This window comes from Enhydra lutris, unplaced genomic scaffold, assembly GCF_002288905.1.
Source record: "Enhydra lutris kenyoni isolate GAN:26980312 unplaced genomic scaffold, ASM228890v2 scaffoldscaffold6, whole genome shotgun sequence".
In the NCBI taxonomy this organism is placed as follows: domain Eukaryota; kingdom Metazoa; phylum Chordata; class Mammalia; order Carnivora; family Mustelidae; genus Enhydra; species Enhydra lutris.
In genome coordinates this window covers 39,360,790-39,380,500 of record NW_019154090.1, presented here as the reverse complement: position 1 = coordinate 39,380,500, position 19,711 = coordinate 39,360,790, and the positions used below count along the sequence as shown (strand labels likewise).

The 19,711-nt window shown below is 37.6% G+C and overlaps 1 protein-coding gene across 1 annotated transcript in view; it reads right to left on the bottom strand.

Annotated features, from left to right (window-relative positions):
* LOC111141568 (MACRO domain containing 2) overlaps positions 1 to 19,711 on the bottom strand; it is a 1,949,692-nt gene that overhangs the window by 1,607,898 nt on the left and 322,083 nt on the right. The gene's annotated exons all lie outside the window — the stretch shown is intronic.

Genomic DNA, 19,711 nt, shown 5'->3' with positions numbered 1-19,711 from the left:
CACTACTGTTTTTACTTTAGGGCACTGTTAACTACTATAATTAACTACTTCAACTAATAGTAAGAGCTATAATAACTGAAATAGTAAGAATTCATTATGGGGTTAACACTGACTATTAATAAGGGTTTTAAATGTAATATCTCAGTTAAATATCATAAAAACCCCATGGCATAGACAACATTATTACTCCCAATTTACAGTTGGCAATATTCATGCAAGCACACACAGGTTACATAATTCATCCACAAATTAACTCAGCGGGGACAAGTGGCAGAACTGGGCAATGAACCAGAGGTCTGGCTACAAAGTCAAGGACCTCAGCTGCAACACTGGGCAGTCAGAAGAACATTCCACTTAATTAAGATCCAACAGTTGTTCTTGAGGTGCAGCTGAGTCAGTATCCTCTGCCTCAGACCATGCTCAGCCCCCTCTACTCTTCCTAATGAGAAAGACACACAGCCAAATGGACTATACTCCCTCCCTAACACTGATCAAAGATTCTATTGTCATAAAAGAATCCTCTCCAACCCCAGTGATCCTAAGGCTGAGATGGAAAATAGCTAAACTTTACCAAAGATTTTTTTTTAAATAAAATTTTGATGTTGAAAAAAATACATATTTACTGTAAAAAAAACCTGTAAGTCTCAGATAAGTGATAACCACTGTTAATACTCTGATATATAACCTTCCTTTCTATTTTTTCCTATTTCTATTTTGTTTTCAATATCACTGAAACACATACACATTTTTATATCCTGATTTTCTCACAATTATATAATCAATTTACTCCTGTGTCAACCATAAAAACCTCTGGAAACATTTTTAAATGGTTGCAAAAGGATCATCTCCACAGATATAACATAATTTACTTGATGGACAACTTACTGGTAGATTCCATTTTCTTTCCTATTAAAAGTAAATCAGCAATGAACATCATTCTTACAATTTCCTTATGATAGTTTCCTAGAGGGGCACCTGGCTCAGTCACTTAAGTGTCCAACTCTTGATTTCAGCTCAGGTCATGATCTAGGGGTCCTGGGATCCAACCCAGGGTCAGGCTCTGTACTCAGAGGGAAGTGTCTCCCTCTGCCCCTCACCCTACTGGCTCACTCTCTCTTTCTCCCTCTCTTTCTCTTCCTCTCTCTCAAATAAATTAAATCTTAAGGGGAAAAAAAAAAAGAATAGTTTCCTAGAGTGAAATTAGTTAAAGTAGATGGATCGGGGCACCTGGGTGGCTCAGTGGATTAAGCCGCTGCCTTCGGCTCAAGTCATGATCTCAGGATCCCGGGATCAAGACCCACATCGGGCTTTCTGCTCAGCAGGGAACCTGCTTCCCTCTCTCTCTCTCTCTTTGCCTACTTGTGATCTTTCTCTCTCTGTGTCAAATAAATAAATAAATAAAATCTTTAAAAAAAAAAAAAAAGTAGATGGATCATTAAGGTCCTTGATACATATTTCCAGAAAGTTACCATGTTACACTCCCTGTCACCTCACTCTGTCCCACATTGCTTAACATTTAAAACATTATTCTGTAATGTGATAGGTAATGAATAGTATCTTTTTAACTTTTATTTTATTGATTACATGTATAGGGTTTCAAAATGATCTTAAAAGAACTTAATAATTGATACAATACATTCTAAAACAATATGCTAAGATAGTAGCACTACTTTTTATTGAGCACCAACTCTGTTCTTGATATTTAGACACTATATAAACATTTAATCTGCATTACAACACTAAAAAAGAAGTATACTTTTTCTTCTGAACCCAGTTAAAGAAGCTGAGATTGATTTTGTTTAAGATTTTATTATTTATTTATTTATTTATTTGCTTGTTTGACAGGGAGAGAGCGAGCATGAGAGAGCACAGGAGCAGAGGCAGAGGAAGAGAGAGCAGCAGTCCCCCTGCTGAGCGGGGAGCCTGCTATGGGCTCAATCCCAGGACCCTGGGACCATGACTTGAATGGAAGGCAGGTCCTTAACTGACTGAGCCACCCATGTGCTCCAAGTAGCTCAGATTTAGATACACTTACTTAATAGGTTAAGCTACAGAGGTCCACATCTATCTGACACCAAAACTTATGTTCTTCCTGTAATTTTACAGTACCCATTGGGCTAATGGAAGATTGCATTAGATGGGTAATAAAAATTATAGAAAATTCTACTTAATTATCTTTACTCTACTTTACTCTACTTTAACTAATACATAGATGTCTATGAGAACAGAACTGTTTTCCAAATCATATTTTCCCAAGGACAATGAAGCAAATGTTCTAATTTTTGACACATGGCTACAAGGTAAGGAAATTTATAAATTAAAAGCTACTGTTCATATATAGCAACAGTTCACAAATTTGGTTTCAGGACTTCTTATTCTTTTTTTAAATTTTTTAATATTTTAATTTTTTAAAATATTTTTATTAACATATAAAGTATTATTTGCCCCAGGGGTACAGGTCTATGAATCATCAGGCTTATACACTTCACAGCACTCACCATATCACATACCCTCCCCAATGTCGATTACTCAACCACCCTCTCCATACCCCCTGCCCCCAGCAACCCTCAGTTTGTTTTGTGAGATTAAGAGTCTCATGGTTTGTCTCCCTCCCAATCCCATCTTGTTTCATTTTTTCTTCCCTATCCCCCAAACATCCCATTCTGCCTCTCAAATTCCTCATATCAGGGAGATCATATGATAATTGTCTTTCTCTGATATACTTATTTCGCTCATCATAATACCCTTTAGTTCCATCCAAGTCATTTCTTTTGATGGCTGCATAGTATTCCTGTGTGTTTGTGTGTGTGTGTGTGTGTGTGTCACTTATGCTTTATCCATTCATCTGTTGATGGACATCAAGGTTCTTTCCATAGTTTGACTATTGTGGACATTGCTGCTATAAATATTTGGGTGCTCGTGCCCCTTTGCTTCACTACATTTGTATCTTCAGGATAAATACCCAGTAGTGCAATTGCTGGGTCATAGGGTAGCTCTATTTTCAATTTTGAGGAACCTCTGTGCTGTTTTCCAGAGTGGCTGCACCAGCTTGCATTCCCATCAACACTGTAGGAGATCCCATCAACACTGTAGGAGAGTTCCCTTTCTCCATATCGTCATCATCACCTGTCATTTCCTGACTTGTTAATTTTAGCCAGTCTGACTAGTGTGAGGTGGTATCTCACTGTGGTTTTGATTTGTATTTCCCTGATGCCAAGTGATGCTGAGCACTTTTTCATGTGTCTGTTGGCCATCTGGATGTCTTCTTTGCAGGAATGTCTGTTCTTGTCCTCAGCCCATTTCTCAATTGGGTTATTTGTTCTTTGGGTGTTGAGTTTGATAAGTTCTTTATAGATTCTGGATACTAGCCCTTTATCTGATATGTCATTTGCCAATATCTTCTCCCATTCTGTCAGCTGTCTTTTGGTTTTATTGACTGTTTCCTTGGCAGTGTAAAAGCTTTTGATCTTGATGAAGTCCTAATAGTTCATTTTTGCCCTTGCTTCCCTTGACTTTAGTGATGTTCCTAGGAAGAAACTGCGGTGGCTGAGGTCAAAGAGGTTGCTGCCTGTGTTCTCCTCAAGGATTTTGATGGATTCTTGTCTCACATTGAGGTCTTTCATCCATTTTGAGTCTATTTCTGTGTGTAGTGTAAGGAAATGATCCAGTATCATTCTTCTGCATGTGGCTGTCCAATTCTCCCAACACCATTTGTTGAAGAGATTGTCTTTTTTCCATTGGACATTCTTTCCTGCTTTGTCGAAGATTAGTTAACCACAGAGTTGAGGGTCCATTTCTGGGCTCTCTATTCTGTTTCATTGATCCATGTGTCATTTTTGTGCCAGTACTATACTGTCTTGATGATTTGTAATAGAGCTTAAAGTCTGGAATTGTGATGCCACCAACTTCGGCTGCCTTTTCAACATTCCTTTCGCTGTTCATGATCTTCTCTGGTTCCATATAGATTTTAGGATTATTTGTTTCATTTCTTTGAAAAAATGGATGGTATTTTGATAGGGATTGCATTAAATGTGTAGATTGCTTTGCGTAGCATAGACGTTTTCACAATATTTGTTCTTCCAATCCAGGAGCATGGAATGCTTTTCCATTTCTTTGGGTCTTCCTCAATTTCTTTCATGAGTACTTTATAGTTTTTCTGAGTGCAGATTTGTTGCCTCCTTGGTTAGGTATTCCTAGGTATCTTATGGTTTCAGGTACAATTGTAAATGGGATCAACTCCTAATTTTCTCTTTCTTCTGTCTTGTTGTTGGTGTAGAGAAATGAAACTGATTTCTGTGCATTGATTTTATATCCTGACACTTTACTGAATTCCTGTATGAGTCCTAGCAGTTTTGGAGGGGAGTCTTTTGGGTTTTCCACATGAAATATCATATCATCTGCAAAGAGTGAGAGTTTGACTTCTTCTTTGACAATTTGGATACCTTTAACTTCTTTTTGTTGTCTGACTGCTGAGGCTACGACTTCTAGTACTCTGAACAGCAGTGGTGATAGTGAACATTCCTGCCATGTTCCCAATCTTAGCAGAAAAGCTCTCAGTTTTTCCCCATTGAGAATGATATTCGCTGTGGGTTTTTCATAAATGGCTTTGAGGATATTGAGGTATGTACCCTCTATCCCTACACTGTGAAGAGTTTTGATCAAGAAAGGAGGCCGTACATTGTCAAATGCTTTTTCAGCATCTATTATCATATGGATCTTGTTCTTTCTTTTATTAATGTATTGTATCACATTGATTTGCAGATGTTGAACCAACCTTACATCCCAGGAATAAACCCCACTTGGCCGTGGTGAATACTCCTTTAATATACTGTTGGATCCTATTAGCTAATATTTTGGTGAGAATTTCTGCATCTGTGTTCATCAAGGATATTGGTCTGTAATTCTCTTTTTTGATGGGGTCTTCGTCTGGTTTTGGGATCAAGATCATGCTGGCTTCATAAATTGAGTTTGGAAGTGTTTCTTCCATTTATATTTCTGGGAACAGTTTCAGGAGAATAGGTATTAATTCTTCTTTAAATGTTTGGTAGAATTCCCCTGGGAAGCCGTCTGGCCCTGGGCTCTTGTTTTCCGGGAGATTTTTGATGACTGCTTCAATCTCCTTATTGGTTATGGGTCTGTTTCAGGTTTTCTGATTCTTCCTGGTTCAGTTTTGATAATTTACTTGTCTCTAGGAATGCATCCATTTCTTCCAAATTCTCAAATTTGTTGGCGTATACTTGTTCATAATATGTTCTTATAATTGTTTGTATTTCTTTGGTGTTGGTTGTGATCTCTCCTCTTTCATTCATGATTTCATTTGTCTGGGTCCTTTCTCTTTTCTTTCTGATAAGTCTGGCCAGGGATTTTTCCATCTTATTAATTCTTTCAAAGAACCAGTTCCTAGTTTTGTTGATTTGTTCTACTGTTCTTTTGGCTTCTATTTCATTGATTTCTGCTCTGATCTTTATTGCTTCTCTTCTCCTGCTGGGTTTAGGCTTTCTTGGCTGTTCTTTCTCCAGCTTCTTTAGGTGTAGGGTTAGGTTGCGTACTTGAGATCTTTCTTGTTTCTTGGGAAAAGCTTGTATCACTATATACTTTCCTCTCAGGACTGCCTTTGCTGCGTCCCAAAGATTTTGAACAGTTGTGTTTTCATTCTCATTTCTTTCCATGATTTTTAAAAAATTCTTCTTAAAATTCCTGGTTGACCTATTCATTCTTTAGTAGGATGCTCTTTGGCCTCCATGTATTTGAGTTCTTTCCAACTTTCCTCCTGTGACTGAGTTCTAGCTTCAGAGCATTGTGGTCTGAAAACATGCAGGGAATGATCCCAATCTTTTGGTATTGTTGCGACCTGATTTGTGATCCAGGGTGTGATCTATTCTGAGGAATGTTCCATTAGAAACATTAGAAAGCATTAGAAAAGAGTGTGTATTCTGTTGTTTTGGGATGGAATGTTGTAAATATATCTGTGATGTCCATCTGGTCCAGTGTGTCATTTAAAGCCTTTATTTCCTTGTTGATCTTTTGCTTGGATGATCTGTCCATTTCAGTGAGGGGGCTGTTAAAGTCCCCTACTATTATTGTATTACTGTTGATGTGTTTCTTTGATTTTGTTATTAGTTGGTTTATATAGTTGGCTGCTCCCATATTAGGGGCATAGATATTTAAAATTGTTAGATTGTCTTGTTGGACAGACCCTTTAAGTATGATATAGTGTCCTTCCTCATCTCTTATTATAGTCTTTGGTTTAAAATCCAATTTATCTGATATAAGGATCGTCACCTCAGCCTTCTTTTGAAGTCCATTAGCACGGTAAATTGTTTTCCACCCCCTCACTTTAAATCTGGAGATGTCTTTGCATCTAAAATGAGTTTCTTGTAGACAGAATATCAATGGGTCTTGTTTTTTACCCATTCTGATACCCTGTGTCTTTTGATTTACATTCAGAGTAACTATTGAGAGATATGAATTTAGTGCCATTGTATTGCCTATAAGGTAACTGTTACTGTATATTGTCTCTGTTCCTTTCTGGTCTATTACTTTTAGGCTCTCTCTTTGCTTAGAGGACCCCTTTCAGTATTTCCTGTAGGGCTGTTTTTGTTTTTTTAATTTTTTTTTGTTTTTTTTTTTTTTTTTTTTTGTCCCAGTAGCTTTTTATCTCTCCTTCTATTTTCAATAATAGCCTAGCTGGATATAGTATTATTGGCTGCATGATTTTCTCATTTAGTGCTCTGAATATATCACGCCAGTTCTTTCTGGCCTGCCAGGTCTCTGTGGATAAGTCTGCTGCCAATCTAATATTTCAACCATGGTATGTTACACTCTTCTTGTCCCAAGCTCCTTTCAGGATTTTCTCTTTGTCACTAAGACTTGTAAATTTTACTATTAGATGATGGGGTGTGGACCTATTTTTATTGATTTTGAGGGGGCTTCTCTGTGCCTCCTGGATTTTGATGCTTGTTCCCTTTGCCAAATTAAAGAAATTCTTTTTAATTTAAAGAAATTCTTTACTATAATTTGCTCCAATATACTACCTTTTGCCCCTCTCTCTCTTTCTTCTTTTTCTGGAATCGCAATTATTATAATATTGTTTCATCTTATGGTATCGCTTAACTCTTAAATTCTCCCCTTGTGGTCCAGTCATTGTTTGTCTCTCTTTTGCTCAGCTTCTTTATTCTCTGTCATTTGGTCTTCTCTATCACTAATTCTCTCTTCTGCCTCATTTATCCTACAAGTAAGAGCCTCTATTTTTTATTGCACCTCATTAATAGCTTTTTTGATTTTAGCTTGGTTAGATTTAGTTCTTTTATTTCTCCAGAAAGTGCTTCTACATCTCCAGACAGGGTTTCTCTAATATCTTCCATGACTTTTTTTCCCCACTTAGCACCTTGAGAATTGTCATTCTGAGCTCTATATCTGACATATTACCAATGTCCATATTGATTAGGTCCCTAGCCATCGGTACTGCCTCTTGTTCTTTTTTTGTGGTGAGTTTTTCTGCCTTGTCATTTTATACAGGTAAGAATATATGAACAAGAGAATAAAATGTTAAAAGGGTGGCAAAGACCCCAGAAAAATGTACACTAACCAAATCAGAGTAGATCCCAAACTGGGGGGAGAAGTAAGGGGGTAAAAAGAAATTAAATATATATATATATATACATATATGTGTGTGTGTGTGTGTGTGTGTGTGTGTGTATTAGACTGGTGAATAGAACAGAGCCACCCACTTGATTTTGAGTGTATTTTGGTCTCTAAGAAGAAACCACCTCCCAAAATTTTAAAGAAAGAAAAACTTATATATAAACAAAAATAGGGGAAACACGATGAAGGGATGGAATATGACTGTAAGTTGAAAATTTTTTAAAAATTCTAAAAAAGGAATTGATGAGTTGGTTGGAAACAAAAAAGAAAAAAAAGGGTGGGGGTAGAGAATGTGCTCAGGCTGGAGACTAGAAAAAAGCCCTGTGCTAGATTTAGCAATATTTTGATCCATTAAAATAAATTGTATCCCAAGTTTTTTAGGAAAAAAAAACCCACATGTATATTAAAAATAAGGTTAAATACAATGAAGGATAAAATAAATGATAAAATGATAAAAAATAAAATGACTATAATAATGAAGGTTTAAAAGATTTTTTTTGAAAGGTGTTGTTAAGATACACTAGTTAAAAGAGGAAAGAGGAAAAGTTAAAAAAATTAGAATAAGAAAAAATAAAATTAAAAAAATCCAATTTAACTTTGCAAGACTAAAGGGAGAAAGCCTTTCTCATGGGGAGAAAGCCATGAATTCCATGCATTGCTTTCCCTTAGCTCTGGAGTTCCACAGTTCTCATTGATTGGTGAACTTGGTCTTGGCTGGATGTTCTTGCTAATCTTCTGCAGGAGGGGTCTGTTGCAGTGATTCTCAAATGTCTTTGCCCGAGGTGGAATTGTACCACCCTTGCCAGGGGCCAGGCTAAGAAATCTGCTCAGGTTCACTCTCGGGAGTTTTTGTTCCTTAACGCTTTCCACTTTCTGTAAAGCTCTGGAGGATGGGAATGAAAATGGCGGCCTTCCAATCTCCAGCCCAGAGGAGCTGAGAGCTCAGGGCACCACTCCACAGTACACCCTCAGAGAAAAGGGGTCAGTCACTCCCATCTCCCTGGTCTCTGGCCGCACTCCAAGCTCACCGGGTCTGTGACCAAGCATTTCTGCCTCTGGCACATGGCCCCATTTGGAGTCTCCAAATCCAGCAGATTCCTGACACACTGTTCCTCCAAAGGAGGAAGATGAGTCTCCCTGGATCTGCCACTTGTGGGGTCCCTGCTCAAAGAGCAGTGGCCCGACTGTGCCATGGATCACGGTTTAAGGTAACCCTGATGTGAGAGCCCACTCCTGGGCTCTGTCTCTGTAGCTGGCTTCCCTCCTCCAATACCTGGCAGCTCTGCCTCACTCAGACACCCCAGATCTTTCTGTGACCCCATGGGTCTCAGACCACACTGTCCCCAAGAGGGCTCCACCCCTGCTTAACCTCCCAAGTGACGTCCCTAAGTGGAGCAGACTTCTAAAAGATCTGATTTTGTGCTCCACTGTTCCACAGCTTGCCGGGAGCCAGCCCCTTCCCCTGCAGTCTATCTTCCCGTGGTTTCGGATTCCCTTCGCACATCCTAGCTTTCAGAAAGTGGTCGATTTTCTGTTCCTAGAATTGCTGCTCTTCTTCTCTTTGATCTCCTGTTGAGTTTGTAGGTGTTCAGAATGGTTTGGTAACTATCTAGCTGAACTCCTGTGACCTGATGTCATTTCAGTCTGCTACTCCTCCACCATCTTGCCTCTCTCTCCTCAAAAGACATTTCAGGACTCCTTTATATTCTTAAAAATTAATCAGTTCTCCAAAGGGCTTTTATTTATGTAAGTTATAATTCTCAATGTTTAATATGTTAGAAATTAAAACAAAACTTTAGGGGCACCTGGGTGGCTCAGTGGGTTAAAGCCTCTGCCTTCGGCTCAGGTCATGATCCCAGGTCCTGGGATCAAGCCCCACATTGGGCTCTCTGCTCAGCCCAATGTACCCGCCCCCCCTCTGCCTGCCTCTCTGCCTACTTGTCATATCTGTCTGTCAAATTAATAAATAAAATCTTAAAAAAAAAAAACACTTTAATTTATAAATTCATTTTAAAATAACAATAGTACAGGGCACCTGGGTGGCTCAGTCAGTTAAGCATCTGCCTTCGGCTCAGGTGGTGATCCCAGGGACCTACGATAAAGTTCTGCCTGGGCTCACTGCTTAGCAAGGAGTCTGCTTCTCCCTCGATCCCTCCTCTACCCACTTGTGATCGCTCTCTCTCTCAATAAATAAAATCTTTTAAAAATAAAAATAAAATATAAAATAAAATAATAATAATCCAATATGCATCTACATAAAAAAGTATATTTTGTGGGGGAGGGACTATTTCTCAAACAAGGAAAAGATATATTCAAAAGACACCATTATTTTACATCTCTGCAAGTCACTTGAATGCCTGGCATAAAAGACAAACTGGATTTCTAGTTTTGCTTTGGCATTTTCAATTTGCTGTGATATCACAGGTCATGTAGTCTCTGTGAAACTCTACATGTATAAACGAATAAGAGTGAAAAAGACATACAGCATCTTAATATCACCATAAACATGGTTTTGATCTTACAGATCCTATGGAAGGGTCCCCACATCACTTTAGAAACTGCTAATATATACTATATAAAAGGTTGATATTCACTTAAAATTCAGTAAAATAAAGACTACTTTAAAATAGTACCTGGGGGCGCCTGGGTGGCTCAGTGGGTTAAAGCCTCTGCTTTCAGCTCAGGTCATGATCCCGGGATCCTGGGATCGAGCCCCGTATCAGGCTCTCTGCTCAGCAGGGAGCCTGCTTCCCCCCCCCTCTCTCAGCCTGCCTCTCTGCCTACTTGTGATCTCTGTCTGTCAAATAAATAAATAAAATCTTAAAAAAAAAAAATAAAATAGTATCTGTATGACCATGCTACAAAAAATAATTTTCTGAATGCGATACAAAATGTACAAATTTTTAAGTTATGAAAACTTTTTTTTTTTTTTAATTAAAACAGAAATAGGGGTGCCTGGGTGGCTCAGTGGGATAAAGCCTCTGCCTTTGGCTCAGGTCATGATCCCAGGGTCCTGGGATCGAGCCCCACATTGGGCTCTCTGCTCACTGGGGAGCCTGCTTCCTCCTCTCTCTCTCTCTTCCTGCCTCTCCACCTACTTGTGATCTCTCTCTGTCAAATGAATAAATAAAATCTTTAAAAAAAAAAAAAAAAACAGAAATATAAAGACAAGCCATTCATTGGCAGAAGACACTTCCAAGACAACCTTATAATTGTTATTAGGAACATATTTTTAAAACTGCTATAAATCAATAAGAAAAATACAAATTAGTCATGAGAATATAAGACAAAGAACATAAATCAGGCATTTCACAGAAGAGAAAACCCAAAGGGCCAGCAAACGTCTGAAAGGGTGTACAACCCACTGAGAACAAAAATGCCAAAGAATACAACAAAGAGTACCATTTTATGCTCATTAGATTGGCAAAAACAAACAGAAGCCCTGACAATTAAGGATTCACATACTACTTATGGGAATGCAACAAGCACTTTAGAAATATAGTAGACACTGCTAATTGCCTACACACCATCCACTTTCCTTCTTCCTTCCTAACAGCATATTTTATTCGGGTATCTTCCTCTCAATAACATTCTTTGAGGGAAACTGGTCCTCTCCCTCAGCCAATCATCATGGTCTAATCTAGCTTTGTAAGTAAATAATCAATTTAGGCATTAACATGTGATTCAGTGTTAACCAATGAGATATGAGAAAAAGCCAAGTGGGGTAAGTTTCCAGGAGAAGTTTCCCTGCCCTTCAAAAGAAACAGAGAGAGCAGCTCAAATAAATAATCTCCAACATAAAAGAGAGTAAGTTACAACTGACACCAAAGAAATACAAAGGATCATAAGAGACTACTATAAACAATTAAGTGTCAACAAATTGGTCAACCTGAAGAAATGGATAAATTCCTGGAAACAACCTTTGAAAACAGACTCTTAAAAGAGAAAATTTGAATAGACCAATTACTAGCAAGGATATTGAATCAGTAATTAAAAACTTCCCTGGAACAGGAATCCAGAACCAGACAGCTTCAATGGTGAATTCTACCAAACGTTCAAAAAAGATTTAATACCTACCCTTCTCAAACTCTTCCAAAAAAACAAAGAGAGGAAACATATCCAAACTGATGTTTAAAAGCTAACATTATCTTTTTACCAAAACCAGACGAAGACACACACATACAAAAAAAAAAAAAAAAAAAAATACAGGCCAATATCCCTGATCATCACAATGTTAGACTAGATGTGAATCTGGATACAAACCAGAAGCCTCTGAAAGCTGCCCCCTATTCCTAACGGATATACTGATGATTTGACTGTGACATGTGACCTCACACAAGTATCCTTCTTTAATGGTCATGGCTTAGTTGGGCCATTCTAGCCTTCTCAGCAAGTGTCAGCTCTCAGCCTTCTGAAGCAGATGATTTCCTTGCCATGTAGAGAAGACCTTTCTTCAGTCAAGGGAGTACAATCCTGGATGCAGAGTAATGACTTGGGAGTCTCATGGACTCTCCTGTAAAGTTAGAACTAGAGCTTTGGGAAAGCCTCAACTTAGTTGGAAATAAACCAATTTAAATGAAACAAAGAGGATGCTAGTGAGTTGGATCAAGTGCATTAAAAACTGCAAACCATCTGAGCCTGAATAGCATCTGTTTCTCTTAGAACCAGAGAGACCACCGGAGAGTGCCCAAAACAAGCTCAGGACTGGCACCTGCTATGCAATTAGTAGATATCAGCTGGTATTAGATGGAGATGGTAATACTGGTTTGTTAGTCAAAAAGACAGGATATAAGTATGAGTTAAAAGTTCCTTATAAACATTTTAATGTTTAGTCAAGAAAACAGGATATAGATATATATAAAAATTCCTTATAATTACCTAACACTTACAATAATTTATTCCTACATTTTTAATATTTCCACTTTCTATCAGGAAGCTATTTCTACTTTGTTAGAAAACTATTCTGGAAGCACATAAGATGAAAGATGTTTTCTCTAACCACTTCCAAATATAAGGTAGAAAGATTTGCTCACAAGGAGCAAATAATAACAATGACAAGAACAATGATAATGATGATGCTGATAACTTCACTTACAGTGTATAAGATATGAGTAAAATTTTTAATTTTTGTGGCGCTTAAAATTGTACATAAAGTAAAAGTCAAACAAATGTTTTAAAAAGATCTAAATCTTACTTTCAAAAAAAGTTTGACTATTGAAAAACCAATGTTAACCTAGTATTTTTTGTATCAAACCTGTCATTTATATTTTACTTGTCCTTTCCTCCTCTTTAGTCCTCCAACAAGCTTTGCTCTTTGTCAGTAAGATATGATCTGATAAGCTTATTTCTAGCTTGCCCTAGGGAAGAAGCGGAGGACAGAATTACATGGGGGCACTTGAGAGTGACACGCCTGTTCCCTGGGCTACTGACGAAAACAAAGAGGGACTGCTTGGAAAGGGAGTCAAATAGCTCTCTATTGCCTCTGTGTAAACACAGCAATTAAATAACTACCAAAAAGCTTCTGAGCTTTCTCCCAAACAAAAATGATTGACTTTAAAAAGTAATGCTTTTTAAAATACTTAATTCTACCTTTGCTTTTAAAAACAACTTATTAAGAATAAAAACTCACTAAAGTACAAATAATTTTTGCCAATATTTGTAACTTCTAATAAGACTTGTCAAGTCTAGATTTTAATTTTTAAACACTTATGAACCTAGTAAAGCATCTGTAAATTTGTAACACTAACATATTTTAAATGTCAAGCAGAAAGAATAAAAACAACTAAAGAAAGAATTACAAAATGCTTTTAAATTCCCCCAATTTGGGGCACCTGAGTGGCTCAGTGGGTCAAGCCTCTGCCTTCGGCTCAGGTCATGATCTCAGGGTCCTGGGAACAAGCCCTATATAGGGCTCTCTGCTCAGCAGGGAGCCTGCTTCCCCCTCGCTCTCTGCCTGCCTCTCTGCCTACTTGTGATCTCTCTCGCTCTCTCTCTGTGTCAAATAAATAAAATCTTTAAATTCCCCCAATTTAAGGTTAATCACTTATAGTCCAAAGGAAATGATGCAGAGGAAACTATAGACATAATTTCATCTTTATGTGTCATGAATCATGCTCTGAAAGTTTAAACAGATTTGTATTTCATAGCAAATTTCCAAATGGTAAATGTGACTTAATTGTAACTTACTTTTCTTTGGAATAGATGATATTGTAAAACATTCACTGGGTCCCAACGTAATCAATTAAGAATACTTTATCCTCTAAAAAAATCTTGCAAAGAATTGATTCATACCAGTTCCCCAGCAAAAAGAAATACTAATCACAGTAAATCTGCTTCTCCTAGATGGTGCCAATGAGGTGCAGTTTCCGTAGTCATTTATAAAACAGATATAATATAAAACAGTCTTTGATTCTACTCTGACCACGTTCTTTCAACATTAAACATGTTTATGTACCTAAGTAATCTGGACTGCTGGGAAACAGCAATCCTTAAAAAAGATAATCTCAAACAGAAGGAGAACTACAGTGCTGGTTTCCAGAAATAATAAAAACCTGACAACAATTTCAGGAAATCTTCTTTTCAGAAGGTCTATTTGTGTACCTAAAATTAGCGCCAATACTCCAAAAATAGTGAAATAATAAGATGGTTGCAAGTGATGACAGCTTTGGTCAAGACTAGCAGCAACAGCCAGCTGTTAAAAGAGAATCACTTGGCTCCAGGGCAATGCACTTGTATATTTTGTAAATACCCATTTCAATAATTAGATATACACTCATCTGCTCTTATTAACTGTTAGCCATTCATCCAAAGCTATGTTTTATACTAATAATTTCCAAGGATAAAGAATTTGTTCTTTGGTTGTAATTAAGTCTCAGAACCAGCCTTAGATACTGTTATCTCAAGGTCCGAGCATCTAGGACAGTAGGCAGAAGCATTTCTTAAATTGTTTCATTCCCAAAGATAAAGTGTTAAAACACACTGCTCAATTTAACATTAATGGATTGTGCCTTCTGAATGGATCCTGGCCCCACTCATCACCAGGAAGATAAAAAGCAACTACCCACAGGTTTTAGCTCTGTCTTGGTAAGTGCTTTGTCAAATTTAGTAATGAACTCTTATATGCACTGCTTTATTGAAGTCCATAATAGTTAAGTGAGGGTCCCCTATCTTCATCCTCACAAATGAGAGAACTAGGACTCAAAGAACTGAAGCTTTTTTCCCAGGGCCTCACATAAAGTAAGTATCAGAGGGAGAATTCACTCACTCTGCTTAGTCCAAGTCTCCGTTTTTTCCCAAGGTCCATTGGAAAAAAAAAAAAAAAAAAAATCTCTTTTTTGCATTTTAAAACAAAGAGACAAAGATGACAGGACATTGGGAGTATGAAGGGGTCAAGGGTACGGCCTACTGCAAGCCAAGCGGGAGAGGCACAGTGCACCATTTTACATACAGGCCATACAGAAAACGCACTGACAATGGAAGAACGGAGGGATCTGCAGGCGTTCAGTTTTGCCAGCTACCTCACCACATCACTTTTGGCTAAGTGCTAACCTATTCTGAACCCCAGATCCTCTTTTCTTTCCTGAGAGGCCAAAGAGGTGCTTTTTTTTTTTTTTTCTCAGATGGTTGTTTTGTTGCTCTTTTAAATTCCCTTCCTCCCCATTCCTGAAGTGTAATAGTCCAACTCAGGGTAGGGGAAAGAAGGGTATTCCAGAGGGTGGGCAGACAAGCAGTCAGGCAGGGAAATAACCACTCTGATTTTGCTTTGATTTCTATCTCAAGTCCTGTAATGACAGATCTCACTCCAGTGCTGTATGTTTTGGAAACATACTTAAAAGGGATATGTGATTGTTTTTAGGTACATTTTAAGTGTTGACTAATAAAAGGCAAATATCAGAAGAACAGTTTAATATAGCATTTTTAAACCTTTTAGTATTCTAAGGCATCTGTGACCTGCTAAAATCTAATTATTTCTCCAATACCCTTTGGAATTGTTCAGAAAGATTTGGTACAGTTTCTAACTGGTGCATTAAGCATCTGGCCTGACTTCACAGAATTACAGATAGCTGAATGTGCACTCTCTATTTTATTAACATCCCATAGGCTCATGTTAAGATGTAGTAGTGATATGCCCTGACATGCATCACTACCTGTTGACAGGAAAAAAAAAAAAAAACTGGGCTAGACTTGAGAGGGTCTACAAATAGAAAATCTTTTAAAGATGTTTTGGCAATTTAAACAGAAACTCTGGCTTAAAGAAAAAAAGAAAAGGGAGGAAGGGAGGGAGGGAGGAAGGGAGGGAGGGAGAGAGGGAGGAGAAAAGAAAGAAAGAAAGAGAGAGAGAAAGAAAGAAAATGAAAAAGAGCAGCTCCAAGTTTATAAATTTATAAAACATGCCCAAGTTTCAGCATGTCAAGGCTTCTGAAAAATGAGCTAATCTCCAGCATCCATCCCTTCCCTCTCAGACTAACAGTGCCCAATCTTCCCCTGAGCCATACCTCCATTTTCGGTCATGTGTCTGAAGAGGGTGGACCCTACCTACAGCTATTACAGGGGGCTTAAGCTCACCAACATACTCCCCCCTCCCCACCTCCTTGTAATAAGCTCAGGAATGAGAGAAATTGAACACAGGGTTATATGCGGGAGCTTCTGGAGGTGACCTCTCTCCCCTTGAACATCATAATATGGGAATGCGATATGTGGAACTGTTACTGCCTAAGGGAAAATCCTGGAGCTGCCAAAAGTCCACTGCATATAGCCTGTGGAGGCTGCCAGCTCTGAAAAAGGCAGAACACTGTGAGCCAGAGAGAAACTGTAATTTTGTTGACACATTTTAAGCCACCGTATCAAGCTTTACCTGAAGCCAGACCATATATTTGAACTTCTCAGTTATATGAACCAATAGATTCCAATTACTGATTAGACAATGTGGCTTGGACTTTCAATGACTTACAACCAAAGAATTCTCAACTATAATAGCTCAAGGCATTTGATATACCAAAGCCTGAGCTGGGTTTTTTTGTCAGTTTGTTTTTTACCCAAATTTGAAGAGTTAATTCTCATGAAAAATGTTGAATGGAAGAAAAATAACAAAGAATGTTTCTAAGACTTAAAAGAATTTTAATACATTCTAAGATTAAATCACAAATAGTGTAGCAGGAGGTTGTCTGGTGGATCATCTACTCCTACTACCTTCTTTTATAGGGATGTTCAATGAATTTGTACACAATGAGTGAATGAATGAGTAGATGAATGAATGAATAAATGAATGAGGTACCGTAAGTCAAGACAAGTTAAAATTCCTGGATTAAACTGTTCCATGGAATAATTATGTATTGCAGTCACTTTCAGCTGGGAGTTGTTTATACTAAAAGAGGTTGGATTTATTGTTGTTGTTGTTGGATACACAAGTAAATGGCAGAGCCTGGGAAGCCTGATTCCAAATCCAATCTCCCCTGTTCTCCACTAGGGAATGCCTCAAATCCTCTCGCAAAAACAGAAAAACACAAAGTTCTTTGATATGACCAGTGTAGTTCTAAAACTAGGATGCAGTTCATTTTCAGGCCAACTGTTACAATCTGAAGTGATTTTTTACACGTACAGCATTAGATTCACAGACTAGCCCACAAAACAGAATGAAACACAAACCAACAAACACCTTTTCAACCTTAAAACACCTACTAGAACTCAACTAAGTTCTAAATCCTTGGAAACCATGAGACTATGAAAAGCAGAACAACAGAAAAAAAAAAAAATCAACAAGAAAATCTACTTGCTCATCTCCTCCCCCATGCCCTGGCTACAGAACCACTCCAAAGGGAAATTAAGATGAGCATGAAAAAGCTGTCATTGACTGTCTCCTGTCTGTTTACCTCCCTTTGGTCACTCTTCTACTTCTTGATGTCCCTTTTTTCCAGGTACTCAGATGCCCTCATCTTAATAATGGCTGCCACCATTCACTGAGTATTTACTATGAGTCAGACACTGAGCTAATAAACTCAGGAAGATTTAATGATTTGTCTACAGTCATGTGACAAAGCCAAGATGGAACCCCAGTATGGCCTTTCAACATTAGACTGCACTGGCTCCTCCTCTCTGAGCTGAGTTCTCTCTGTAGGAAGAATCAGGCTCTCCTTTCCTATCACCAGTCTAAAGAGCATCAGGCTGAAAATTGCCTGTCTTCCTTCCCCTCAAACCTGGACAGCCATCCCTTTATTACAGCTAATCTCCTTTAGGTAACAAAGAAGGAAAGCAGCCAATAGTAACTCAGGGTAACTTTTAATCTTTCCAGAGATGGTACATACTATTTTATTTAGTTCACCTCCAACTGGCAGAATTTTAGGCAGCTGATAAAAGCAGGAAACTAAAATACAAAAACAAAAACAAAACAAACAAGCAAAAAACAAATATATACTCTTTTGCTGCTTCAATGTGGACATGTAGGATGATGCGGACTATCTTAGAATTTGCCTCAAAATCAGTGCCTCTAGGACTAAGAATATTTTTCACAGTCTCTTGGCTTTTACATTTTAATCCACATCTTAAAAAAAAAAAAAAAAAGAAGAACAGTACATAATTGGCATTCAGTAAATTCTTGCTGCCTTTATTTGCTATGTGATGAAACCAAAGGCCAGAACACATGATATGAAGTCATATAACAAACACATGGCAGCCTAGGGAATAGAAACCTCAGAAACTCCTAACTCCCAGGCCAGTACACCATCTTTTAGCTACCTATAACCAAAAACTGTCCATTCATCTTTCTTTTCAGAATGGAAATACAACTGATTAAATATGGATATAAGCCCACAGTAATTTGGCCAACCAAAAAGTCCTTGTTAAATAAAACAACTCCCATCTGAAAATAGCCTCTAGAAAGAATTATTTCATAAAATAATTTAATTCATGTATTTTACAGTAACAGAAAAGAAAATTCACACTTTAGTGAGAGATTATGTTATTCCCACCTACCTCTCCCCCAAAAAGTCAGCAGCTAAATCTCAGCTTTAGTTGTGCTATCTAACATTTTTAAGAAATTGGCTTTTCAATAAGCATCAGAATTCTAAAACTCCTGGATGTAATGGGTCTGCCCTCAGTGCCAGCCAAAGTGCTATCAGGGAACAATAGGGGTCAATATACCTCTTATCAAGGGTTCACCTTCTACTTTGATACCACCCATTCTTGGAGGGGAATTCAGAAGGTCAAACTGCTATCAAAAAAGCACATAAATAGATAAACTAAATGAAGCTAATGAAGAGACCATAACCAAATACTCCTGGGGAAGACAATTAGCTGGCCTCCTTCAGAAACACACATTCATAGAAACCTTTTTTAAAAACACAAAAGACAATGTTGTGAACCTCTAAAACTAAAACAAGTAGTATTAAGTTTAAGGAAATTGCCCTCCAGGTAAATATAAAAACAAAATTCTCCCCAGCGAGACTAAAAAGTGAAATGAACTTAGTGGAAAACTATGGGCCCAAAGCAATTGTTGACCAAATAGTAGAAACCAGTTTATGAAAATCATAATTGAATCTTAAAGTCTACCATTCTGCTAATTAGATACAGACATTTATGTCTGTTTTATAACTGTCCAGTATTTATTCATGTACCAAAATTAAAATAAAATTATTTTAATAAAAGCAAAACCACCCATGAAAGGTTTTTTTTCTTAAGATGTTTATATCTTAATCCATATTTAGAGCAGCAAAAACATACCAGAAAGGAAAAGAATCTATTTATTTTTTCTACAACTTTTCATATTTAGGGAGGGTTCCCTAAATAGGAAAATATCTACTATCTGCCAGGTTCAAAAAAGATGAACAAATAGTGGAAGTCCGTGAAAAATACTTTCATTTCCTAAAACATATATAGTACAATAAGTTACTCATTACCCCTAGGAAAAAGAACTGGTTACTTCAAGGTTCTTTACCTTTTGTCATTCTTGTTCCCCTTCCCTTAAATACCTCAGTTACTTATGTGAATCTGCCTTCTACTCATTTGTCGAATAATTATTCACAGTTGGAGTTACCAGCCTTCAAAATTACAACACTATTGGAACTATTCAATA